Genomic DNA, 26759 nt, shown 5'->3' on the forward strand with positions numbered 1-26759 from the left:
GGCACGTGGCCCCAAAGCACCCACACCAGGGCCCGGGCCGGCCATGGCTGTGTTCCTGGGCCTTGGCGCGCGTCCGTAGGTCGGGAGTTGTGAAGCGCGCAGGGGCCCCGCGCGCTTGGCGTGTCCGTGCCCGTGACTTTGCACGCCGAGGGCTCTGCAGACTGACCAGTCTCTCGGGGCTGTGTTGGGCCTCCCAGAGGCAACCTCTTCCAGCAACCCCGCGCGGTCGCCCCCACCCAGTCTCACTGCAACACCGCCTCCAGGGCGGAGCTCGGGGGCGCCTGGTGCTGGGCGGGCCGAGCTGAGCCGGGGCACGGCGGGGTCGGCAGGGGGCGCTGCCGGGCCCCGCGAGTTGCCCGGTGGCCGGTGCGTTCCGCCCTCGCCTCCCCTAGCGCCGGGAGGAGCTGGCGGCGAGCGCCGAGCCGGGCGCGCAGCGGCGGAGCTGGGGCCGGCCTGGGACCATGGGCGGTGAGTGCGGCGCGGGCCTGGGCCGGGGCGGTTGCCGTTGGGGCTGAGCAGCGCAGAAGCTCGAGGCGGGTGGGCATCCGGGGTCCGGGGTTGGAAGACTGACGGGGTACCCCTAACTCGCCAGTGGGAGAGGGGCTTGAAGGCTGGGGGCGCTTCGAAGCGTCGGGTCTGAATCCCGCGACTAAGCCTCCTCCTTTATTCCCCCGCTCGCCCCAGAGCCTAGAACTTGCGCCCTCTCTGCTGCCACTCCCCCCGTGCGCCCGGTGTCCCAGCCCCAGCGCCCGCCCCGTAGCCCCCTCTCCCAGCGCTGGCGCCGTCTCACGCCCGCTGCGAACCCCCGGCTCTGTCTCCAAGCCCTCGTCCCCTGCAGCCCCGCACTGTCCCACGGAGCCCGCCTCAACCTCGCCCCTGCCCCTTCAGCCCTCTCCCGCACGGACCCCGCACTCCCGCCACCGGATTCCAGCCGAGATTCAAGCTCCCAGGATCCCCCTTCCCGGGTGGTCCTGAGCCGGCTGGTCTCCAGGTAAGCAGGCGGCCGCAACTTCGCGGCCTTTCCCGGAGACGGGGCTGGCTCCTCTTGGCAGCCACCTGCAGCCTGACGCCTCCGGGAGTCCCGGGCCTGGCCGCGGGGCAGCCCGAGTGCAGGTTAACATTCCTGGATGCGCAGGTTAGGACCATGTGGTGTAGACCCACGACGTTGCTTTTGCTGGTGAACTTGCATATGTCCTGATCTTTTAAATAAGCTGGGTTTGTCACACACACACAGAGAATGGATTTGCTTAGGGTAGGTTGCCTGCACACACACACACACACACACACACACACACACACACACAGAGAGAGAGAGAGAGAGAGAGAGAGAGAGAGAGAGAGAGAGAGAGAGAGAGAGAGAGAGAGAGAGAATGAATGGATTTGCTTAGGGTAGGTTGCCTGCTTTGCAGCCGCAGCTGCCTTTTAAATTGTACCTGTGGATGGTAAAGGATTCGCGGTGCAGGACGTGGAGCCATATTTCCCGCTTCGGCTGTGAGTTCAGCGATTGCGAGGGGGCTCTGTGGGAGAGTGAGGTTATCACCGCCTGGCCAGCCAGTGTCTTTGTGGGAAGGCAGGGATCCTTTGTAAGCATTCAACAAGTAAAATTAGGAGAGAGGTGGAATCAGATCGAGCTGTGAATGGGCAAGTGTAGGGGGGTGGATGGGGGATCGGAGAGTGCTCCACAAATGGGTTCGTTTGTTGATATTTGCAGAAGGCCTGTGGGTGTGAAGCTGGCAGTGCGGGGCGCGACTGCGGTCGGGCTTGGCAACAACTTACCCTCCTCAGAGGTGTTGGTGCCCAATCGGGACATTTGTGGGAAGGGGGATTATAGCAGATGGATCAAAAAGCCTCAGGCGCGGTGGCCCACGCCTGTAATCCCAGCACTTTGGGAGGCCGAGGCGGGCGGATCACCAGAGGTCGGGAGTTCGAGACTAGCCTGACCAACATAGAAACCCTGTCTCTACTAAAAATACAAAATTAGCCGGGCGTGGTGGCGCATGCCTGTAATCCCAGCTACTCGGGAGGCTGAGACGGGAGAATCGCTTGAACCCGGGAGGCGGAGGTTGCAGTGAGCCGAGATCTCGCCATTGCACTCCAGCCTGGGCAGTAAGAGCAAAACAATGTCTAAAACAAACAAACAAAAAACCCTCGTGGTCCCTGGAGAGACGTGGAGATGCATGGGACAGCCTGAAAGCCAGTATATGAATCTGCTCCATCCTTTCTCCTGGCTTTCATTAAGTCCTGGATTAAATTAATTGCTTATCTCAGAGAAAGGATGTGTAGGGGAAACTTCTCTGTTAGGGATTGGCTCCTGACCAGCCCACCCTCACTGATGTGTTGGGAGGCTGCGTTTGGGCACCAGGAACAGCGTGGGCCACCTGGTCTTTGGAGCACAGCACTCTGAGTGTTTGTGGAACTGCAATATCTGTAACTCTTTTTTCTGTTGATCAGCTTGAATAGTAATTAGCTCAATCTTACTTCACTATTTGTTAGATAAGTAGCCCAAGGACACACTGGGGCTCAGTAGGGTCTCTCTGACTGTCCAGAAATTCCTGTGGGCTTCTCCTTGGCCCTCCCTACACCGCTCTGCGATGAGTCACTGTCAGATGCCTCACTGTGCAGGAGCATCTTCAGGGATGGGTGGAACCATCTCTGGGGCCCCAGGTCCCTGCCTGGTCTCCCCCCCTCCCTCGGCCCCATCTACCACATGGGGTACTCAGTGTTTGTGAGAAAAAAAAATGGATGCCCCGTGAATTAGTCTGAGTTCACAACCAATATCTTCTATACTTTGCTACACTGTTCATTCAAAATGTTACCCTTAAATTCAGCAGTTTTTGTTTTTGTTTTTTTAAAATGTGTCATATCACTAGAGACAAACTCATTTTTGCGTGTGTTTGGGGCAGGGAGTGCGATCTACACATCAGGCTCTGATGGTGGGTCATTAACCTCAGTGGGGACTCCAGAATTTCTATGAAGAAAATCAGTTGTCTTCATTCAAGAATTGGGGTGGGTGGTGGTGGGCACCCTTGGGAGCTACTAAGTTTGTCTGCTGAGGGTTGAGCCCACCACAGCTTCACCTAGAGTGCCCAGAGCTGTAGTCCCAGTCCCCTTTAACATTTGCTATCCCTGCCCACTGATGGAGGAAGCTCCCGGGGAGACAGGGTACCACTTGCAGAGCCCCACAGGTGTTGCTTCCTGTGGCGGGCTGGGAGTGCCTCTTCTTGCACATTCCTGGCTCTATGGCTTGCAGCTGTATTGGTGGGAGGGAGGTTGGTGTTTTGAGCCAGTGCTTTGGTCTCTTGGAGGTGGCTATGACCCACTGGCAGATGGGGCAAGGTCCAGCTCTTAGGTGTCTGTCAAAGGCCAGCCCCAGGCAGTACAGCCAAGTGCTGAGGGGGTGGGAACACTTCATGTCCCCTTTTTTTTTGGGAATCTGGAAAGGGCTAAAATTGACTCTACCACTTGACTGTGGAAGCCTGCACTGCCCCTGGCTGTCACGAACTTATCTTTCTTACCCAGATTGTCTCTGTCTTCAGATCTGGCTCAGAATTCCTGCAGCTGGTGAAAATCTGTTTTGTAGAAGAGGTTTAATTAATGCCTGCAGTCTGCAAGTGAGAGAAAGGGAGGAGGAGAAAGAGACTACTATCTAGAGGTGGGTGGGAGAAAGGATGGGAGAATGTTCAAGGTCCTGAAAATTCATAGGGGGAGATTTCGGCCCCAGAACCTGTCCCTGGACAAGGTTCCTGGTTGGTGGATAAGGAAGTGTGCCCACATTCCAGTGTAGGGGTTATCAGTTAGGAGCAAAGTCACTGAGATAGGAAAAATGGACCCATGGGAATCTGAAATCCATTTGCTGGGCCCATCAGTCTGGTTTTGAGAAGGCCTTGAAAGCCAGCTGAGACTTGGGGTTAGCACAGTAGGAGAGCACTGAGCTGTTTGAAGTTTTTGAATGAGGTGTGTGCCCTTTTGGAAATAATGGTTTGAGCAAGATTGATCTGGGGTTTGGCCTGGGAAGCCACTTTACCATGGCTTAATTTATAGGCCCTGAGCTGTAGCCCCAGACCCCTTCGACATCCCCCATTTTCCAATGGAGGAAGTTCCTAGGGAGACAGGGTGCCACTTGGAGAGCCCTCCTGGCCGCTTCAAATTACGACCATCTCACCTGAGGCGCTGAGGAGAGAGTCTAGGTAATTGACAAAAGGAGCAGTGGCTTGGAAGGTCTGTGCACCTGTACTTAGGAGGTGAAGAAGAGGGGGCAGCTTTCTAGTAGGATGGTGGGCCTTTTGACAGAAGCATCTCCCAGGGACTCTTTTTGAACCTGCTGCGCAGCCTTGCAGGTGAGCGAGGGCCCATTGGAGCCTCTCAACCTGGAGATGCTGCATGGCAGCCACGAGGAGGCACCCGTGAACCCAGAATGAATTTCAGGCTCTGCTCTGACTCCAAAAGGTAGGAGGGCCCTAGCCAACTAACACCTAACTGAACCACAGACTCTGGCCTGTTTATCCTCCACCCTCAACACTGGCAGGCTTCTCTGACCCTTCTTGGACTTTGGCTGGGGAAGCCACTGGCTTCTGGAAAAAGTTCAACCTGCAGTGATAGCAGGAACAATCTCAGGAGTGTGGAAGAAGTTAATGATTAAAAGGCATAGAAGAAGAACTGGATGGCAGCTTGGGGAGTAGTTCCTGCAGTCAGGAGGCAGCCATCACCTCATCCCCTTGGCCAAGTCATCTGTGCATGCATCTGCCCCTCCCTCCATCAGTGGAACTCCCTCTGAGTTGTGTACTCTGCGGAGGAGGAGAGTTTGGGGGAACTCAAACATCTAGTAGTAGAGACTGTAGTAACTTTAAAATTCTCTTTGTATTTGCAAAATCATTTCCCCAATTTACACATTCATGTTTCAGTTTACAGGGCATCCTTTTGTCACCTGCTTGCCACCCTTTCTGCCCCCGGGCTTGACCAACTTCCTTAGAAAGAGCTGTAATCAATAGCATATTAATTAAAAAGCATATTCAGATGAAAATGATTGCACCTGGTTTTGATACTCCCACTCCCCTTTCCTCCTCCACTTCTGTTTGTGGTTACAGCCATCATTTACATTAAAGTTACAAATCATTTTGAATACTATTTGTCCCACCCCTCAATTATTCAGGGACATGTGTCTTTCCAACCAACAAAACCACAGCTTGCTTTCCTAGGCTTACCTCATTCTTGGATCCAACACCAACCTTCAGGCCTTCAGAGATATAGCAGTATCATTTTGAACTTTTTAACTGTAAAATAAAATGAAGCTCTTACTTGCTAAGTTTGTCCTCTGCAGACATAGGAGAATCTAGTTAGAATTAAACATTTACTGTCTGGTTAAGGCTTTATGCGTCTAAAATGAAAGTGGCAGTTGAATTACCGTAAAGTTAGTAAAGTTGTAGCACGAATTTTTGGAAGCTCAAATAGTAATGGAAGGACTTACAGAAACTATTAAGCTTGAATATCATTAAAACATGGAGAGATATAAATATGAACCTTGTCCATGATCTCATTTGATCCAGTAAGCCTGCGATCTGCTTAGAGATGGGAAGATGGGACCTTGGGATTGTTAAAAGGCTTCCTCTAGAATTTAGATCCCTTAAGCAGAGAAATACTATGTAAACCTAGATATTCCTGCCCACAGTTGCTTGATAACTGGATGTGGTTATATAGTTTTTTGATAATTGTAGGTGGTCCTATTCTTAGGGGTGAAAGTAAGTATTGGTTTTCTCTAAAATTTTCTGCAAGTCAAACAAACAAAAACTGTATATGTAGTATCCAGAAACCTGGACGGACTTTTCAAGGTTTGTGGATGTCAGCGGTTCTCTGTTGATGACTTCCTAATACTAGAGTACCTGAGTTGGTTGTGTATGCAGCACAGTGCAGTGATTGAGTGTGTACCTTCAGAGGCCAAATTGACTTTAAACCCTGGATCTACCATTACTAGCGATATACCCTTGAGCAAGTTACTTCTCTGGGCCAGTTTCCTTATTTGTAAAATTTGGGTGGTGATAATAATACCTACTTCATGGTACTGTTGTGAAACTGAAATATAATAATACATGATGAGGGCTTAGAAAAGCACCTACCACATGGTACATGCTTTAAAAATGTTAGCTGCTATTCCTATTCATTCGTTTCTTAAAATTACCTTTTAGGCGCCAAATGACTGCACTGAGATGATGGATACAGGATGATGGTCTCTGTCCTCATGGAACAGAGGACATTATACTTCAGTTTGTGGTGAAGGATGTGAACGGTGGTGCAGACTGATTTCCAGTCACTTGCTCACTTACAGCCATGAGAGGCTGTGAAAGGGCTGACCATGGGGTGGTGACCTTGCCAGCTCTTTGAAACAGGCACTCATTTTGACTTGTCTGTGTCTGACACATGCTGGTTGTTTTAACTGTCACTCTTGGCCACAGGTTGTTAGTGGGAAGCATGATAAGAGATCCTAGATCTGTTTATTCACCTGGTTTTGCCAGCACTATTTTTGGTCCTGGTTGACAGAATGCTGCCCTGGCTACTATTTTGGACTGGACTGGCTCTTCAGCAGCCCCAGAAACCTTTGGTACTATCAGAGACCCAGTTATCTTAGCAAGAAATGGCACAGCTGCTCCTGAGAGCAGGTAGGGGACTAGCCAGAGGCAGGAAGCCAGAACACCGCATTTCCTGTGTCTGCTGTAGCTAGAAACTTCTTGACCCAAAGAAACTATGTTGACGGGCATGGGTTTGCTAACTGGTGCTGGAAAGAGAAGTCCTTCCTCCTCAGACCTCGCTTTGCTTGCTCTGTGCATCCTACAGAGAGGCCCCAGCATGGCAGCCTGCCCGACTAGCACCTGCCATCACGGAGCTGGCACAGCCTCCAGCAATGGGCTGTCGACCAGAAAATCCTTCTGTGATTGTTGCTTCAGGAACTCGAGTGCTTCTCTGCCTCGTTTGAGCGTGATTAGCCCAGCTTGTACTCTACATACACTGGAATACTTCATACCGATAAGTCAGCAGTCAGATTGGAAAACCAGTCATCAGTTATCTTAGTGGCAACCAGCTTATTTTTATTTATTTTTAACTACGGTTGACCCTTGAACAACTCGGGGGTTAGGAGCACTGATGGCGCCCCGCCATGGCCCCCCACAGTTGAAAATCCAAGTATAACTTTTAAATCCCCAGCATCGTAACTACACATAGCCTACTCAGCCAGAAGCCTTATTGATAATGTAGTCAGTTAACACATATTTTGTATGTTGTATGTATTATATGCTGTATTCTCACAATAAGCTAGAGAAAAGAAAATGTTATTAAGAAAATCATAAGGAAGAGAAAACATTTCCTATTCATTAAGTGGAAGTGGATCATCATAAAGGTTTCATCCTCATTGTCTTCACATTGAGTAGGCTGAGAAGGAGGAAGAGGAGGGGTTGGTCTTGCTGTCTCCAGGGTGGCAGAGGTGGAAGAGAACCTACATGTAAGTCGTCCTGCTCAGTTCAAATCCATGTTGTTCAAGGGTAGACCTATGTCCTGGAATTTTAAATGAAGTTTTGTCTTAAAAAAAAAAAAAAAAAAACAGGGCCAGGCGCGGTGGCTCAAGCCTGTAATCCCAGCACTTTGGGAGGCCGAGACGGGCGGATCACGAGGTCAGGAGATCGAGACCATCCTGGCTAACACAGTGAAACCCCGTCTCTACTAAAAAGTACAAAAAACTAGCCGGGCGAGGTGGTGGGCGCCTGTAGTCCCAGCTACTCGGGAGGCTGAGCCAGGAGAATGGCGTAAACCGGGGAGGCGGAGCTTGCAGTGAGCAGAGATCCGGCCACCGCACTCCAGCCTGGGTGACAGAGCAAGACTCCGTCTCAAAAAAAAAAACTTGCCCCACACTTGTAAAACAAAGAAACAGCAGATAATGCCAATCTTTCGTATGTAGGGAGAATTAAGATAAAAGGGGGAAAACCCTTTCTCTGTTTTACAAATGGCTCCCCAGGTGCTCTGACTTCTCTGGTCGTGATCAGCTCTTGAATTCCCAGACTGGAACCTCTTTTGTCGCCCATTTGTCTGTCTCCGTTGCAGTCCCTAATGGAAACACAGACCTGAAAAATCAAAGCTTGGGCATTTATGGTCGAAGGTCGTGGCATGGATGGTTGATTTTTTTGGCTCTGTCTTCAAAGTGAAAAATCACCATCTTCTTCGAGAAAGAAAGTATATTTTGGGAGGTGGCTAGCGTCAGCAGGCAGGAAGATCTAAGCAAGCCTGTCTCATCCTCAGTTCACATAATTTCTAGCATTGCTAAGTTAGCAGCGTATGATTTTTTTCTCCTGTTGTGCATCTTGCTCTAATGACTGCTGATTATCTTGAAACAGCTGCATTAATTGATGGTGTTTAACGACTCGACTTACACTAAGTAATCGCAGTTGGCTTGGCTGAGGATCTCGAGTTCTTTTTACTTGCTTTTTAGCTTGAGAAGTGTTTATTTACTGTGTGTGCCAAATGCCAGAAGGGGAGTTGGGAACGCCTCACCTCAGTGCCGGCCCACTGCCCAGTGCTCACACTGTCCTGGGACATCATCATGTGCCACCACAGCATCCGTTCCCAGTGTATTCTGATTGTCTGCTCATGGGCCTGTCTTCCAGCTTGATAGGGAGCCCCTAGAAAGCAGGGGCCATACCCAGCTCATCTCTAAAGCTTTGGCCTGTAGCACAAGGACTGGCATGAAACAGGGCTCAATAAAAGTTGGGTGAATGAATGGTGAGTGGTTGCAAAACATATCAGTTATGAAAGTGTCCGGCTGAAAGTAGCAGGAAGCCCTGCCTCAGTGGCGTAAGCAAATAGGGGTTTGTTTTTGTCATGTAACAAAATGCATGAAGATAGGTGATTGCTGGTGTTGGTTTCAGCAGCTGACATCTGTCTGTACTGACACTTGTGTTACTCTCTTGGCCTTTACTTCATGATGGCAAAAAACACCAGCAGACCAGACTTCCCCTGACATTTCATGGCCAGAACTGTATCACATGGGCTGCCCCCAGTTAAACAGGCCATGTGAGTGTGTAGCGGGGCACACTGAGGAAGGCTCACTGCTTAAACAAACCAAGCATGTTTAATAGTTCAAATATGGTAGGCATTCACTTTTCGCTCACACACAGTCCAAAATGGCTGTTTCTGATTGGGGCTCTCCTCCAAAAGGAGATTCAGGGACTCAGGCTCTCAAGGCTGCCATGCTCGTTTGCCTCAGTCAGCTGAAGAGGAAGGAACATGGAGGATGGTGTGTGGGAGGGTTTTGTGGGCCAGGCTCAGAGGTGCTGAACTAGTAGCCCTGACATTCCACTGGCCAGGGCTCAGTCACATGAGCATACCTTCCGAGGGGAGGAAATGTGGTCCAGCCACATGCCCAGGAGGGAGAGGAGATGGGTATCACAATTAGCTGGCAGTCTCTGCTACACTGTCTGCCCCTCCCCCTCAAAAACTCAGGATTCTCTTAGCAAGAAAGAATGAGTGGATATTGAGGGGCAAGTGGGGGTGTTTTCTTTAGAAGGAAATGCTGTACTAAGAGGCTCCAGCCAAGAGTCGTCTTCATTCCCAGGAGATCATCTGTTCTATATCCCTGCTTCTGTTCCTACCTTTGGGAACTGGGCCAGATGACTCAGTAGGACAGTGGGAGGCCCTCATTATCCCCCTGTCTTGACACAGGGCATGTTCTTAACAGCTTTGTGGGAATGTGTCCTAGTTGATTCACATCAGCAGTAGGAGGTTACCCCAGAGGAAATGGTCTTCAGTCCCCCAAGGCCAGACGAGCCTATGAGAGCTCCTTTTTTTCAAGTACCCCTGCCCACCCAACCTTCCAAAGCTTCTCTTCCTCTCTAGCCCCCGCCCCAGCCCACATCTGGAGAGGAGGAGAGGACACAGCAAAGAGTGACCTGATTCCCCTCTAATTCATTAAAAAGTGTTTTCCCACTACTTCCTGCTAGTTTTCCTCAGTAGTAATTGATGAGTGATATATTGATATACTGGGGTGTAGTGCTTTATTCTTGTTTAGTTTGTTGTAGGTTTCTGTGATGGGGCTACTCCATCCACAGCATTCTTCCTGGTGCTCACTTTTCCTTTTTCCCACCCTCCCTCCTTTCCCCTACACACCTGTTGAGCACTGTTGCTTGCCCTGCTGTCTGTCCACCCAGCCCTGGGGAAGGCGGGCAAGGAAGCTGACATGAGTCTGTCGTGTTGATGAGTAGAGTGGGAGGGGTAGGCTCTGAGGGCTGTGGTTGCTCAGTATTGGAGGATGTCACCCAGCTTTGGGGTCAGGGAAGGCTTCCAGGGGGTGGTGCTTGAGCTGAGTTTAAGGATAAACAGGAGTTAACCAGGTCAAGAAGGCATCTGGGCCAAGAAAGTGGAATGGGCGTAGACATTGAGTTATGAGAAGGGGGAACAGCAAGTCAACTGTGCCAGAGTTGGGCGGGATGGTGTGGCCATTCACCCGTCCAACACTGCTGTGCCATGGGGCTTGGCCTTACAGGGTCTTGCAGGTAGAAAAGGACCAGCCCCTGTGGAACTCATGGGCTGGCTGTGAGAGGGGATGAGTCTGCAGAGGAGTTTGGGCCAGAATCTGAGCAGGGCTTGGCTGCTGTCCCAGACTGTGCTCTAAAGGGTCTGCTGCTGGAGGCTGAGTAGGAGAGGTGCCCCATCACTTGTGCCATCACCTCTTGTGCCCCATCCCTCTGTGTCTGATTCTTGATTGGTCCTTTGCCCGGGCATTACTCAGGCTATAAAAATAGAGGCTGGCACCAGAACTCCAGCATGTAGTTGGTGAAGAAAGCTGAAGTTGTCATTACATATCAAGATACTTGCCAGGGAGATTTTTGATGGAGCACTTTCTTGGATCCCTGAGGATGAGGTTCTAAAGTTGGTTTATAGTTTTTTTCTCCCATGGACTGATACCAATGCTTCTGGCCACTCACTTGGGATATGTACTGGTTGTGCTTGTTACTCACCCCTGCCCCAGGCTCATACATGCCCTCAGGGACACATTGCAAAGAATACTCAACCCTGAAATCCACCAAATGAGGGCTCACCTTGCCACAGATTGGCCTGATTAGAGGGGCTGAGTCCTCTCCATGGGGCCCAGTGGAGGCTGGCGTGCAGTCCATCAGGTATTCGTGTCCCATATAAGGCAGGACACCCTGGGCCGAAAAAGGAACTTTCAGCACTGCCTGAGAAGGTAAGGGTTCTGATAGCTCTGTGCTTTCTTTCCCTAAGGAAATGAGGGCTGAGCCAGGGTTTAGCAAAGCTGTCAGCTGCCTTGATTGTGATGAATGGTTCCAAGCGTGGTTTCCTTCGTTCTCCCTCCCAGCCCTGTTTATTAAGGTGGACTAGAGACAGTGCTGGCTGGGTGGGGCACAGAGAGATGAACCATCATGCTAGTCTAAGCCAAGGGCTGAACGAACTGCACTTTGCTTCAAGGTGGGTTAATCTATATTCGTGGACAGAGACTGAATAGTTTGATGCTGTTTATTGGGTGCCTTCTTGGTCCAAGTGCCGCAGGGAATGCAAATAATAATGAGAAGGAAATCATGACTGTCTTATGTTTTCCAGGATGGATCTCATCTAATCCCCTCCATGTCCCCTGAGGCAGGCAGCAATATTACACTCTACTAGAATAGAAGCTCCATGAGGGCAGGAATTTGGGGCTGGTTTGGTCACTTTGAATCGCCAGCTTCTATAACTATCCTTGGCATAGAGCAGATGCTCAGTAAATATCTGAATGAATGAATGAATGAATGAATTACCATTTGCAAGTGAGGACACTGCAGCTCAGAGAGATTAAATACCTTGCCCAAGCTGTTAAGTGGTAGAGTAAAAGGCCTGGTCTCAGTGCCAGGGAGGGACCATGAGCTGTGACTTGGGGACCCCAACCCTACTGCCCCTGGAATGAGGGCTACTTCTAGGATAGCAGTGTAGGAGGGCCGGAGCCTGCCTGGTCTGGTCGTCTGAACACAGCACAATCCTGGCAAAACCCACCAGTTGTATGATGATAGAACCGCAAGCGCCCAAATGTCAGGACCCGGGGGTTGGAGGGTGTCTTCCTGCTGCCAGTGCCATGCTGTAACTCAGGGGTGGGGTGATATGCAGGCTGTATCTATCAGCAGCTTGAGAGTGACATTTCAAGAATACCACCTTCATCCAGTCAGGCGTGTGCTGAGAAACTTTCAGTGGCTCCCTACTCCTACAGGAATGTAGTCTGGCTCCAGCCCTCCTCCACCCTGTTCACTGATGAGTCACTGCATAAGGCCTGTCATCCACAGTACAGTGGCATGGGGGTGGGCTTTGCAGCCTGCCTCTGTAACATTTATCCTCACATCAGGCACGCCCACTGACATCCTCCCTGCCTTTTAGTTCAGCACAGTTTCTGCCTCTTTCATGCAGCCATCTCACTGATCATCCCGGCGCAGAGTCCCCCACCCCTCAGGTGCCTGTAGCCTTTGTCTGGCTGTACCGTGCATTTCCTAAGGATGTTCTTGGAACCCTGGGTTCTGCAGGTAGATGGGGCTGCTGCTAAGTGGGGCACAAGGCTCCTCCCAGTCCACCTAAGCACCTCGACTGCTACCTGAATTCCACATCAGATTCCATGTTGTGATGAGTTTTGAAAGAGGATAGTGTTTTAAAACCACTGGCCTCTGTAATTTATCATGTGCCTGCCCTGTGAAATACTGCTTAACTGCATTGTTTAAAAGTAATTTAAATATGTTTTACAGTACTCCTTTTTTCTGATTTTTAAAAGTAATACAAGTTTGTTTTAAGAAAATTTAGAAAACGCAGAAATATATGTGAGAAAATAAGCCTGCCAGGATTCCTACTTACTTAAGGAGTGCTGAGCCAATCTTCTGTCTTGTAATTTGTTTGTTTTAAAGAAAATTTAGATTACTTGTCAGTGCAGCTATAACCACTCATAATATTTAGGACACATTTTCTCTTTTTCTCTTTTTAATGTTTTTCCTTGTTTTTTTTTTTTGTTACTTTTACAAATAGCAATTATTTAAATTCATTTTTTTAAATAGCACAGGTTCAAATTCTAAAGTGTACAATAAAAAGTCTTGCTCCCACCCCTGCTTCAAGCCATTCAGCCCAGCCGGTACATGCTGTATTGTAGCTTGTCTTTGACTTAACAATATAATGTTTTCCTCTGTCATTACTAACCTTTTTTTGTTCGTTTGTTATTTGTACCCAACATACTATAAAATCAAAGCATTAAAATATATGAGTAAATATGGAAAGTTCTTCCTGCTTCACAATAGAGATGACACTGTTAATTTGAGCAGCCATCTCCTGCTAGACCTTTTTCTGTAAATTTGTTTTCCGAAAATTTACATATATATGTTGGGATATGCGAGCGTTGGTTTTACCTAAGTGAGATTACACTGTATCTAGCATGCTGCTACTTTTGTTTTCTGTCTTTTGTTTTTAACTTGGCAATATTTCTTGGAGGTTTGTCTGTCCACACCTAAGCCCACTTCTTTCTTTTTTTAAGGCTGAATCGTGTTCCATTGTTTGGACAAACTGTGATTTTCCAACTCTTTCCCTATGGATGAACATTTCAGTTATTTTCACATTTTTATAATGACTCCTAATGCTGCTTTGTACATAGGTGGTAACATTTTTGTAGGATAGAAACCTGGAATACAAATGCTTGGGGCAAAAGATGTGCATGTTTATTGTTTTGATGGAGACCACCATTTCCCCTTCACAGATACCATTCTAATTAATCCTCTTACCAGCAGTGTATGAAAGAACTCACCCCCCTGAGACTAACTAACATTCAAGAGAGGTGAGAGGTGAATTTTTTTTTTGGCCAATCTGAAAGGTAAGAAATGCCACTAACTCCTTTTTTTTCTTTTTTTTTGAGACGGAGTTTTGCACTTTCATGCAGGCTGGAGTGAAGTGGTGCAATCTTGGCTCACTGCATCCTCCGCCCCCGGGGTTCAAGCGATTCTCCTGCCTCAGCCTCCCAAGTAGCTGAGATTATAGGTGCCTGCCACCAAGCCAGCTAATTTTTGTATTTTTAGTAGAGACAGGAGTCTCTACTAAATATAGCCTTGCCATGTTGGCCAGGCTGGTCTCGAACTCCTGACTTCGGGTAATCCACCCGCCTCAGCCTCCCAAAGTGCTATGATTACAGGTATAAGCCACCACACCTGGCCATCAGCTCATTTTTAAATGTATATGTATTTCTATCCTGGTTTTCCAAACATATACATAACTATACATATTGATTAGAATCATGCCATACCTTGTTCTCTATCCTTTTTTCCTTTTACATTAGGTCAGGGACTTTTTATCTGGTCATCGCATTCTCTCCAAAAGCTCAGTTGTTCAGGGTTGCTGGCCTGTTGAGCTATTGCAGATAACCTGGAGTGTTTTTTATTTTAGTTTATTTATGTCCTTGATCTTCAAAGATCCTGGGAATGACAAGTCATAGAAAAGAAAGCAGAAGAAATACCTCCTGCAGAGAATTGGCACAAGAAGTGTCCAGTAGACAAGCACCAAATGAAAATCAGAATTAGATATTTGCTCAGGGGCTCATCACTTAGGTATTTGGGAGGGAGGTCCCTAAAATATCACCATGAGCTCTTGTTATATATGGATATTGTATACTCTGTATTATATGTTAAGCTTGACCTGTTCCATGCGTTCTGCTATGAAAAGTACACAGCTTTGCTGTTGTTGTTTGGATAGAGAGATTATGATGGTTTCAGAGCATTTAATGTCAGTGGAAACATCCAAGAGTCAGTGTGGTGTGATGGAAATAGCATTGAACTGGAAAGTCAGGAGAGCTGGCTTCAGACTCTAGTTCTTCCCCCGACTGACCAAGTAAACCTGGAGAAGACGCTTAACCTTTTGGGTCACCTGCGGTCTGTGTGGCAAGGATGACCTGGGTGTAATGGATTTGGAAAGCTTGGTGGAGGATAGGCTAGCAGTTAGAGGTCAATTCCAGCTTAACATTAAAAGAGAGCTCTCTAAGAATTGGCACTTTCTAATAATGAGACTGGCTGTATGCTGCCAGTTGTCAGAAATGTTCTGACAGGCGGTCAGTCAGCTCTCTGCAAACAGACAGACACTATTCCTACTGTCATGTCGCTTAGGGTCAGTCGCAGGAGACAGCCAGCTAGCCAGGAATTTCCCCATGGTCGTATGATTACATAATGACAGTGCTGAGAAGTATCATGGAGGAGAAACACCAGGTGACTTGAGAGTGTGAGACAGGGTGCTAAACAAGGTGGGCGAGTTGAAGGGCAGCCTCTCTGAGAAAGTGATCTTGGAGCTGGGATCCAGGGCATGGTCAGCAGTCAACAAGGTGAGAAAGTGAAGGCACAGAGGAAAGGCAGCATGCTGGCTGGAGGCAGGTGGAGGGATTGCTACTGGCTGTAGTGAGTCTCTCCTCCATTCATTCATCTGTTCATTCATACATCCATTCACTCTCTCCACAAATATCGGTTAAGCACCTGCTCTGGACCAGGCAGTGTTCTTGGCCCTGGGGATACACGTATAGGGAGCAAGACTGACAAAGTTCCCAGCCTCATGGAGCTCAGTGTTGCCACATAGCAAATCATTCCCAAACTCGGTGCCTTAAAACAGCCATCATTTTACACTTATCCTCATAGTCTGGAGGTAGACCGGGCCCAGCCGGCTGTTTCTCATGCATGTGTCTCACACAGTTATTCAGGCAGTAACTGGTCTCATTCTCTGTGTTTTTGAGCACTTCAGCCTTGGCTTCAAACCCACCACCTGTCTCAGCTCACCAGATTCCTCCCGGAAAGGCAGTCCAGTGGCCTTGTGTGCTGGCTCCAGCATGCTCCTTGGGGTCTTACCTCCCTCCCCTGCCTCAGGCAGCTCCAAGAGTAACAGCTTTCTCCACCTCAGGTTCATTCTTGGGGAATAGGAGTGATGCCCTTTTGTCATTCTAGGCACCTGCCTAGCTGACCCAGGCCTGAAGTCCCCAGTGAGCAAGGCCCTTCTGTGGGGCTGAGAGATATCTGGGTCCGGGGGAGGCATAGTGTGAGGGCTTGAGGTGAGGCTGCGCTGGTAGTGGTAGAGGGCTTGAGGTGGGGCCATGGAGGCCATGGGCAGTATTTGGTTGACATCCCTGGAGCATTACAGGAAACCCCTAAAGACCAGAGATCTGATGACTCCCTAACGGGAAGATTACAGAAGATAGTCCTTCTTGGAAAACAAGATTTGTATTACATTTTAAAATTAATCCGTTAGAATGATTTGTCTTATAAAACAAGGCTTTCAAGTATGTCCCTGAAATGCACATGTCCTCTAGGATTACTTGATCTCTAACTTAAAGAGAGGAAGCATGGATGTCCATCCTGATTCTATCAGTTATTTTATCACAATCAGTGATATGGCAGTCTGTGGTTCATTATCACAGAGTTGGTGCCCACAGTCAATGTTCTATAACCAAGAGTTCGCATTCTACAACAAACAGTCCCACCACTGCAATTTCCTACAACACACAACAGTGCCCAAGCAGTACCTCCATGGGCCTTGTAAGAGAACTACAAAAACAAACCTCTAAATATTACAGTATAGCTTTTTGCCCTATTTGATAGACATATTAAGAAACTCCATCTAGAAATTTGATAATACAGAATAAGTACTTGCTCAGTTAGCTGCAGTTTGTGGAAACTGGTGTGTAAATAAGGATCATGGCCACCCCCCATTGCTTTTCATTCTCAAAATTACTTGTGTCAACCACTTTTGCTCCCAAATTTCTCATTAAGTTACATCAACCTGGAGTTACGTGTTTCATTACAACTTTTAGCTAAGCTGAATCAAAGCTTTGGAGCTTTTAAGAGTTTTGGTTTTGTTGTTGTTGTTTTATTTTGTTTTTGAGACGGAGTCCCACTCTGTCACCCAGGCTGGAGTGCAGTGGCGCAATGTTGGCTCACTGCAACCTCCACCTCCCGGGTTCAAGCAATTCTCCTGCCTCAGTCTCCCAAGTTGCTGGAACTACAGGTGCTCACCACCATGCCCAGCTAATTTTTTTTTGTGTGTGGCATTTTTAGTAGAGACAGATTTTCACCATGTTGGTCAGGCTGGTCTCAAACTCCTGACCTCAAATGATCCACCTGCCCTGGCCTCAAAGTGCTGGGATTACAGGAGTGAGCCACTGAGCCCGGCCCCTTAAGAGTCTTATTACCTACTTTATTAGTGGGGAGCTGGGACTCTATGCAGTTCAGATTTCCTCCAAAGCTAAATGTCATAATTGTAGGTAACAGTGCCCTTAGCTCTATTTTTGTTCTAGGTGTCACTTTATGAGTGCAAAGGAGCTATATATATATATATATGTGTGTGTGTGTGTGTGTGTGTGTATATATATGTGTGTGTATATATATATGGAGAGAGAGAGAGAGTGTGTGTGTGTGTGTCTTGAGAGCTTGTTTTGGGATCTGAGTCAGAGAATCCTTGGATCTCAGCACATGGAGGGCTCCAAAAGGTCACCCACATCAGCCTCTCTATAGCATCACCAGCAGTGGCGACATATGCTTGGCCACCTCCATGGGCAGGAGGGCTCATTCTATACTGACACTGTCAACCTCCCACTAAGTGGGACAGCCGTGTTCTCAGACTTACTTCTAAGGACATAAAGTTCATGCCCACTGGCACTGGCAGTGATAACGAGCTACAGGGTTCCTGGTGCCCCACTACTCTTCATGAATGAGTCATAGAATGACCTGCCAGTGAGTACAGGGTCTTGCCAAAGCTCTGTAGGTAAGTGTGATCGCAGCCCAAAAAGGCCTCATTGGGCAAAACGCCTCTCAGTGGCATACGTGAATGCTCCACGCGTCCATGAGTCTGTGTGTCCATCCAGAGCAAAATCCCATTCCTAGATAATACTGTTAACACAGAAATGCAGGCCTTGGTAACCTGTGCTTTCAGGTGTGCCTGATTTACATTGCACAGCTATGAGTCTCAGGACTTTGTAAGCCTTTTTTTTTTTCCTTTACAAGTTTGACTTTTATCATTCAAGCCTTTATTGTATGCCACTTGCACTTCCAGTCTTGCAGCCTGCCTGTTTAATCCTCTCGTGCTTTCTTTGACATTTTAAGAAACTTTTAATTGACATACTTTGCTTGCAAAATTTTTTTAAAAACAGATATATTTTTAAAGTGGCTTTGTGGTGAGTAAAATCATGCCAACTGCATGTTCTCCTTTCTTTATTGAGGTACTTAGAGCTGCTCTTGACATTCTAAAATAATAATGCCAGTCTCAGATGTAACTACTTTGAAACTTAAGAAAGAGCAAAGCAGTAACGTTGGATGGAACACAGACTTGTTCCAAAATGTCAAACAAACGATAATAATAACTGAAGAGTACATAAAAGTGAAAATCCTGGCTTGATGAATTAGTTATTTGAGTCTGTTCTGGCCCTGAGAAATGATCAGATGCCTTGACAAGTTTATCCTTTGTAGAGCTGGGGAAAAAAAAACCTCAAAGGAGAGAGTGGTTAGAACATGTAGTTCACAAAAGAAAAAAAAAAAGTTTACTATTTCAAGGATTTAAAAATACTAAATCTGCAGATTATCAGCCTCAAATCCTTGTAGGAAAAAAATGGCAGGTAAATAATTAATGCTGCCTATTTTAAAAACATGTAAAATATGAAACAAAAGGTCTGTTAGTGGAACACGTACAGTCCGTAGGCTGCAGGAGGCTGCTCTGCTGTTTGTCACTGCTGAATTACACCTGAGCAAACCAGCACTGATGTTTTTTAAACATATAATTATGACTGTATGTGTTTTGATTACTGGATTTGAAAAGTTCTGGTACTGTCATCAGATGACTGTGTTTGAGAATACTCTTTCAGAATAATTGTGCATGTTGTCACACCTTCTCCAGTTGTGAGTTGTTGCAAACATCCCCTTGCTCACTTATTCCTAACAGAGCCCTGACTCTATTCAGGCCTCTGCCCATTCTATCCCTGCATGGGCCTCTGCCAGGAGATGCATCTTGATTGGTTCCACCCAGTCGTTGTGTCCATTCCCAGTGTCAGTGATTGGTTTGGGTGTGGGCACGTGACACACGTCAGCCAGTGAGATGCGATGGGCAGCCTGGGGGAGGGGTTTCTGGGGAAGGCTTCTTTGCTGCTAGTAGAGATGAACAGAGTTATCCCTTCTGCCTTCGCCCATGGCTGAGTGTGGCTGTGATGCCTGGCAGTGTGGCTGCCAGCTTGCGACCCTGAGAGAAGCCAGCCTAGTAAGAGGACAGACATGGAAAGCTCTTGGCTTCCAATTGATGCTTGGAGTTGCTGAATCAACTAGCCTTGGAGCTGCTGTCCTAATACTATGGCTTGTCATGTGAGAATGTGGATGAGTCTCTTTGCTTGCTAGGGTTTTCTGTTATCTGCAGCCAAGCCATCTTTATAGATACATGAATTATTTAAGTAAAGCAAAAACTAAAGTGCAAAAAGAAGAAAGGTGACCACGACAGTGTCTCATATCATATCTAAGAGTGGCATTCAGCCTGGTCAGTGATGAGATTTTCTGCCTAATGCAGCTTGTGAACGCCTGAGCACTTGCTCATCACACCTCCAGAAGGGAGCCCCATGAAGAGTGCCAGTGTTCTGCTAACAGCAAGTTCTAGATCGGATATTGGTTTGTCTGCTTAAACAGAAGTGAAATAACAATGGATTAAAATGCTGTGAGATTAATTTCTGTCTCCCAAAACGATTTGAGCTGGAAGGAAATCAAGGAGTGGGTGGCCTTGCCCCTTGGGGACATCTAGGGTCCTTCTCTGTCATCCACTAGGATGTTGCTTCCATCTGCATGGTGAAAGTTGCTCCTCATCATGTCAGTGTTTCAGAGCCTGGAATAGGAGAAAAAAGGTCAGGATGGGCTGGGGCAGGCAGCCTCCTTTTGATCTGGAATGGCCCTATTATGTCCAATCACGACTCATTGGAAGAACTTCATCACATCACTACAACCAGTTACAAGGGAGTCTAGGAAATATTCTCTTTAGCTGGATGGTCATGTATCCAGCTAAAATCCAGAGGGCTCTGTTCATAAGAGGAAGGAAGGAATAGACACCTGTGGCAATTAGAATATAGTGTGTCTGCTACAGTGAAGAAGAACGTGACAAGGGCAGATTGCTGGGTACCATTCTGAATGTGAAGCAAGGGTTTCAGCCACGCAGGCCAGCCTCCCTGAGCAGCTTGGGGCCTTTTGCCCCTCTGACCTGCCCTGGCCTCTCTTCAGGTCAACCAAGGGGTTTGAAGCAGATGATATTTAAAACCTCTTCAAACTCTGACTTTCTCTGGCATGGTCCAGTGGAGATTCTATTTCTAGAGTTGGGGAGAGGGAACAAAGACAAGGGAGAAGTAGGGTAAGTAGCTCACATGTGGCTGGTGGGTATTAAAAAAACCATCAGCAAAATTACTGCTAATACTTACTGAGAGCTTATCAGAGGCTAGGCACTGTACTGTGTTCCTTACATATCTTAACCCCGTGAGTCCCTCCCTACACAACCTATGAAATGGGCCCCATGATTGTTCTCACTTCGTAGATGGGGAAACTGTGGCTCATTCTCAGGTAGAGCAGGGCTCTAGACCCAGCCAGCTAACCCTTGGGCCCATGCACTTAACAACCTATTGTGGGTATGACTGGGAAATGAGGTGGGATTTGTGGGGTGTGGCCAGATCATAACAGGTCCTTAAAGCAGGGCAAAGAACATTGGTTTTGGTGCTGCCCTTTATTCAGGGCCTGCTTCAGGATCAATCTGCAGCACTGATCAGCACACCCCCTGTGTGAGTCTATTTTGTGTTGTAAAGGAATACCCAAGACTGGGTAATTTAAAAAGAAAAGTAATTTATTTGGTTCACAGTTATGCAGGCTGTAAGATGCGTAGTGCCAACATCTGCTTCTGCTGAGGCCTCAGGAAGCTTACAGTCATGGTGGAAGGCAAAGGGGAAGCCAGCGTATCACATGGTGAGAACACGAGCAAGAGACAGAAGAGGAGGTCCCAGGCTGCTTATAACCAGCTCTCACATGAACTAACAGAGCTAGAGCTCACTCACCACCAAGAGGACAGCACCAAGCCATTCACGAGGGATCCACTCCCATGACCCAAACACCTCCCACTAGGCCCCACCTACGGCACTGGGGATCACACGTCAACATGAGATTTGGAGGAGACACACATCCAAACCATATCACCACCTCAGCTCCCCACTGGCTCCCCCCACAGCCAAGAGGTGGCTGTTGCCACTCCACATCACATCCGGGCATGACAGTGACACAGGTCAAATCACCCCTCACCACCCTAGGGTAGAAGACAGGCTGCTTTTCAGGAGGACACCCCCAGGTGAGAGAGGTGCCTGGAGGGTCTGTAGTGCGGCAACGTGCAGAATGTTCCAGGGGAGCCACGCCTCATGACTGTTAAATATCCTTCAATATGTTGCCCCTGCTGAGAGGGGCAGGGAGGCCTCTGGGCCTGCTCCTGTCCAGTATTCCCCAAGGAGGCCAGGTGCTGGGAGGAGATAGGACCCTGGCCCTAGAAAATAAGGGCAGGTCCATGAAGTGGGCCTGTCTTTCAAGCTGGCCTGCCTGGTAGAGCGGATCCTGCAATCAGACCCCTCTTCCGGCTCCATCCTGCAGCTCAGTCAGCTTAGTGTCCAGAGGGCACTCCAGGGAGGGAGTGAGAATCAGTGAGTGCGTTGTCTGGTCCCACTGATGGTAGGACACCTTGAGATGAGTGGGGAAGCTGGCCTGGGTAGAGGGCTGTGGGTGCTGGGCCAGGCAAGCCCTCCCCTTGGAGAAGCAGACCCAGACATGGCAGGGGCGCCCCAGCTCCACCTGTGTGGCCTCTGGGCAGCCGGCTTTCTCTAGACACAACACTTCCCTGCGTGTATCAATGTTCGATGTATCATCTCCCTTCTCTGGCTCCTTTTACAACCCAATACTTCCCCACCACTTTTAACACCATCCCTTGAGTTCATTCTGTTTTCCTAAAATTCAGTCACAGATGCACCAACACCAAACTGCTCTTCAAGATCGAGTTCCGGCATTGCCACTTCAGAAGACCAATCTGCCGTATCCTAGCCTGGATGCAGTCTTCTTTCCTCCTGACAGCACTGGTTTGATAGAGCCTAGTGATCTGTGTACTCCCTACTTCCCTCACCAGACTCTACACTTCTTTTTTTAAAAAAAAAACTTCTTGAAACTTTTCTAAAAAAAACAACACCTTTAACTTCCAACATACACAGAAGCAGAGAGGGGCAGATAATGAACCCTCAAGGATCTGTCACCCTGCTTCAACTATTGTCACCATTTTGCCAATCTTATTTCATCTATTCCCCTTGACCTTTTTATCTCCTCTGGAATATATAGATAATATATATATATAACTAATATATATAATCTATATTATATATAACACATAATATGTATAACTAATATATTAGCTATGTATATTATATATAATATATAAATTATAAATATATATATAATTTTTTTTTTCGAGATGGAGTTTCTCCTTGTCAGCCAGGCTGGAATGCATGGCACGATCTCAGCTCACAGCAACCTCCACCTCCGGGGCTCAAGCGATTCTCATGCCTCAGCCTCCTGAATATCTGGGAGTACAAGTGTATACCACCATGCCCGGCTAATTTTTTGTATTTTTAGTAGAGATGTGGTTTTGCTATGTTGGCCAGGCTGGTCTTGAACTCCTGTCCTCAAGTGATCTGCCTGCCACAGCCTCCCAAAGTACTGGGATTACAGGCGTGAGCCACCACTCCCGGCCCCTCTGGAATATTTTAAAGCAAGTCCTGGGTCTTGTATCATTTCTCCCATAAATACTTCAGTGCCTTTCAGCTGGGACCCTCCATATGACAAAAATTGTGTCCTGTATCCTGTGTCCTGTGTTCTTACCACTTAGAATAGTGCCTGGCACCTACTGGCTCTCAGGAAATGTTATCTTGAATTGACAGAATGAATGAATGAGTGCGTGAACTGGCTTCAGCTTTTAGAAATGAGCCTGCAAATTAAGTGGAGAACTCTGGAATGTGAATAACTGCTGTGAACTCACAGCCCCTTCATCCCAGGTGCCTTCCTGAGGTTTCCAGGAGGCTCTGGAATCTGCCCATCTTCATCAGACTTCAAGGCTGATTTTTCTTAGGCAAGCATCTTTGATTTTGCAATTAAACTCCATTTTGATGTGACCTTGGAGAGGGAGAACTATTAAGATATAGCTTTTACCTTTGCTTGACTCATATTTTGTTCACAATTGCAGACTTGAAGGGTTTTTTTTTTTTAATTATAGTGCTGTATTTACTTAGGCCAAAATGATTCTGACCAAAAAAATCAACGTGTAGAATATATCTGAAGCATTTTCTTTAATACTATATTTCTATTCTTGGTAATGGTATTTTAACTGCACAAATGAAAGGTAATTGTACATTTTCTTTCTAGCAGTTGTGGTCATGTTTAAAACCTTAAATTCTGTATGCTTTGAAGGAGAGCCTGGACCAGAGTTTATCACTAGATGTGGTGTTTTCAGCTCTTACAAGGTAAAAAATAGGCCAAGGCTTGGGCTCTGGAACTCTCTGGTGGTAGAATAGTAGCTTGTAAAAATGCCTTTGACATGTTCTTTTTTTCCTTTTAATTCAGAAATGGTATTCATCATAATGTAATGGGAACTGCTTATTAACTAGTACTATATTTCAAAATTGTATTCTAAAATCTTTTCTTTCACAGCTCAAACTTGTAATAAGGTTGAATTGAATTAGCTGGGTTTTCTGTTTTTTGTTTTGTTCTTCTGTTTCATCACGAATTCAGAGTAATAATTCAATTTCTAGGTTTAAGATATTTTTACCATTAGCCGGGCGTGGCAGCGGGTGCCTGTAGTCCCAGCTACTTGGGAGGCAAAGGCAGGAGAATGGCATGAACCTGGGAGGCGGAGCTTGCAGTGAGCCGAGATGGTGCCACTGCACTCCAGCCTGGGCAACAGAGCGAGACTCCGTCTCAAAAAAAAAAAAAAAAAAAAAAAAAAGATATTTTTACCACATGGGTTTAGCACAGGGAACTGGAGGTGTGCCCAACAGACATGTGATGACTGACAGCTATTTTATGTTCAACCTGGACATAAACAGTCATTTACACAGAAGTATTTGTGTGAATTGGATTTGGTCATGATGCGATATTGAGCCAAGAGCATCTTTTCCACAGAAGATGATGGGACTTGAGAGATGTTTGGAGATTAGAAGATGTGGGAGCTGTAATCCCATAGCATCTCACCCTGCCGATGCAGCAGGGACTCTTCCTGTGGATCTTATTTTTAGGGCTGTGAGCAAGCAGGCTGTGGGGGTTCTGCTCTGGGCTCAGAATCCTGACTGTCGCCTGGCATGACTTGTATGACTCTCACCGGGTGTCTTGAGGAGCTGCCGTAGACCCCAGGGGTAGACGCAGAACTCCTATGGAAAGAAGTGCAGGAAGATGGCAGGAAGGAAACCAAGGACTGCGTGACTTCTTGAGTGGCTGCAGGAGCCTCCTACCTACGTGGGGATGGAAAGGGGGAAAGGGAGCTCTGGAAAACTCAGGCTAGAGATTGGACCACAGTGCCAGAAAGAGCCAGTTGACTGGTGCCTCATCCTCTTGGGGTGGGGCCCAACAGAAGCTGAGGCAGATGTTTCAGGCTGGAAAACCTAGGGCAAGGCAGGGACACAACAGCTGAGTCAGCCCCCGGGAAGGCTAACAGTGGCAGAGGAGCCATGAACATGGTTGCAGACATGGCTGCCTACCCTGATGGATGGGATGGGGCCAGTGAGTAGGGGAGGGGCCAGTGGCCAGGATTTGAAAGCAGAGCCACAGCATGGAGCAGAAGCAATAGTTGAGGGAAAAGGGTGAATGCTTGTGTTTAGATTGTGGTATAGGTGTCTGTGTGATTCTTCCAGAGTGTGGAAGTCAGGCATAGTACATATCTGCTCAACAGCAGGCCTCTGCCTGTTACGAGATTTGCTCCCCACCACCACCTGCTCTTTTGTCTCTTATCCTCAGTCTTATTTAAAAAGCAGGATCCTGCAGCTCAGAGAAGGGTAGCCAGTTGTCCAGACACACAGAAAATAAGCAGCAGAGCGAGGAATTGAACACAGATCTGCCCATCTCCGGAGCCTCGTTATCATCATTATTTAGCCATTTTAAAAAACCAAGACTAAAGTATAGTCATTATCTTCAAGTTTTCAAGTGAAATGGGCTCCAAAAGAAGGCATGTGTTTATCCTGGGGTTTGGTGTTCCTCTGGCCAGGCTGTGTACCTACCCCTAGGGCTGTGATCACACCAGACTAGTCCCTAGCACAAGTAGAAATAACCAAAATGCTGACCACGGCAGAGGCTGTCCGAGGAGAGTCAGAAGTGGGAGGGTGCAGACCCCAGAGAGTATCAAGGAGAAACGGTGGATGTTCCCACTGTTCAGCAAATGAAAAGTCACAGATAGGTGGGGATGTCAGCAGTGCAGACTAGAAGCAGTCAGGCAGTTACACGATCCCTGCCATCTGGCTAACCTAACATATTTAAATCTAAAACTAAATATAGCTTCTTTCCCAAAAAGCACTCCGCATATTAAAGAACATAGACAAGATGGAGATTTTCATGTCGTGCCTACAGATGAGGATATTGAGATCTAGATCCTGGCTTAGAATTTCCTGGTGAAGATGCAAGGCATTTCCTGTTTATTCTATCGGTTAGCTTTTGCTTTGTATGAAACTCCCAAAACTTACTGGCTTAAAATAGCAACCATTATATTTGCTTGTAATTCTGGGGACTGGCCATGCAGTTCTTTTAGTCTGGGCAGACCACTGATAACCATCTGCTGGTGGCGTGGCTGGAGCAGGGTGGTCTGGGATGGCCTCATTCACAGGTGTGGTGACAGCAAACTGTCACCACAGTTTGTTTGAAGGGAGCATCAGCTGGGACAGCTTACCTTGGCTCCATGTGGTCTCTCATGCCCCAGCAGTCTGGCCTAGGGTCTTTACATGGTAGTCTCAGTGTTGCAAAAGTAGCAAAGGAAGACAAGCCCCAATGCATAAGTACTTTTCAAGTCCCTGCTTGCAACACATTTGCTGTTGTCCCATGGTCAAAACAGGTTCCTCGGCCAAGCCAAAAGTCAGTATAGGAAAAGACTGGGTAAGCCCATGGATACAAAGGGCATGAAAAAATTGGGGGCTGTTACTGCAACAATTTATCATGCTATAAAACCGAGACTTATAGCAAGTAGCCACTGTTTCCACCGAATGCCTGCCTGAAGACAACTCTAAACCATACAGTGGCTAATCCCGTATGAAAAGGCAGTGTTGGCTGGGTGCAGTGGCTCACACCTGTAATCCCACCACTTTGGGAGGCTAAGGCAGGCGGATCACCTGAGGTCAGGAGTTCGAGACCAGCCTAGCCAATGTGGTGAAACCCTGTCTCTACTAAAAATACAAAAATTAGCCGGGTGTGGTGGTGGGCACCTGTATTCCCACCTACTCCGGAGGCTGAGGCAGGAGAATCACTTGAACCCAGGATGCGGAGGTTGCAGTGATCCAAGATCGCACCACTGCACTTCAGCCTGGACTATAAGAGCGAAACTCTGTCTCAAAAAAAAAAAAAAGAAGAAGAAAGAAGAAAAGGTAGTATCAAGTGAGACCATAGGAAACATGCTTAGCTGTTCTATTGGCCTCTCCCGCCAGTCAGGGAAGGGGAAATCCCTTAAGAGCATGGAAGCAGGAAGTG

At 47.5% G+C, this 26759-nt stretch overlaps 1 protein-coding gene across 3 annotated transcripts in view; it reads left to right on the forward strand.

Moving 5' to 3' along the window:
- Positions 1-346: 346 nt before the first annotated feature.
- The window catches only part of LOC105469977 (2-phosphoxylose phosphatase 1), a 63004-nt gene continuing 36591 nt past the window's right edge, over positions 347-26759 (forward strand). The window contains exon 1 of one of the 3 annotated variants that reach the window (XM_011721629.3): positions 347-468. The gene's annotated coding sequence lies outside the window, so the exon portion shown is untranslated. Of the gene's footprint in view, positions 469-972; positions 992-1473; positions 1492-26759 lie in introns of those variants that run through there. The other 2 variants (XM_071091022.1, XM_071091023.1) reach the window with 2 other exon arrangements.

The sequence above is a fragment of the Macaca nemestrina genome, chromosome 2 (assembly GCF_043159975.1).
Source record: "Macaca nemestrina isolate mMacNem1 chromosome 2, mMacNem.hap1, whole genome shotgun sequence".
Lineage (NCBI taxonomy): Eukaryota > Metazoa > Chordata > Mammalia > Primates > Cercopithecidae > Macaca > Macaca nemestrina.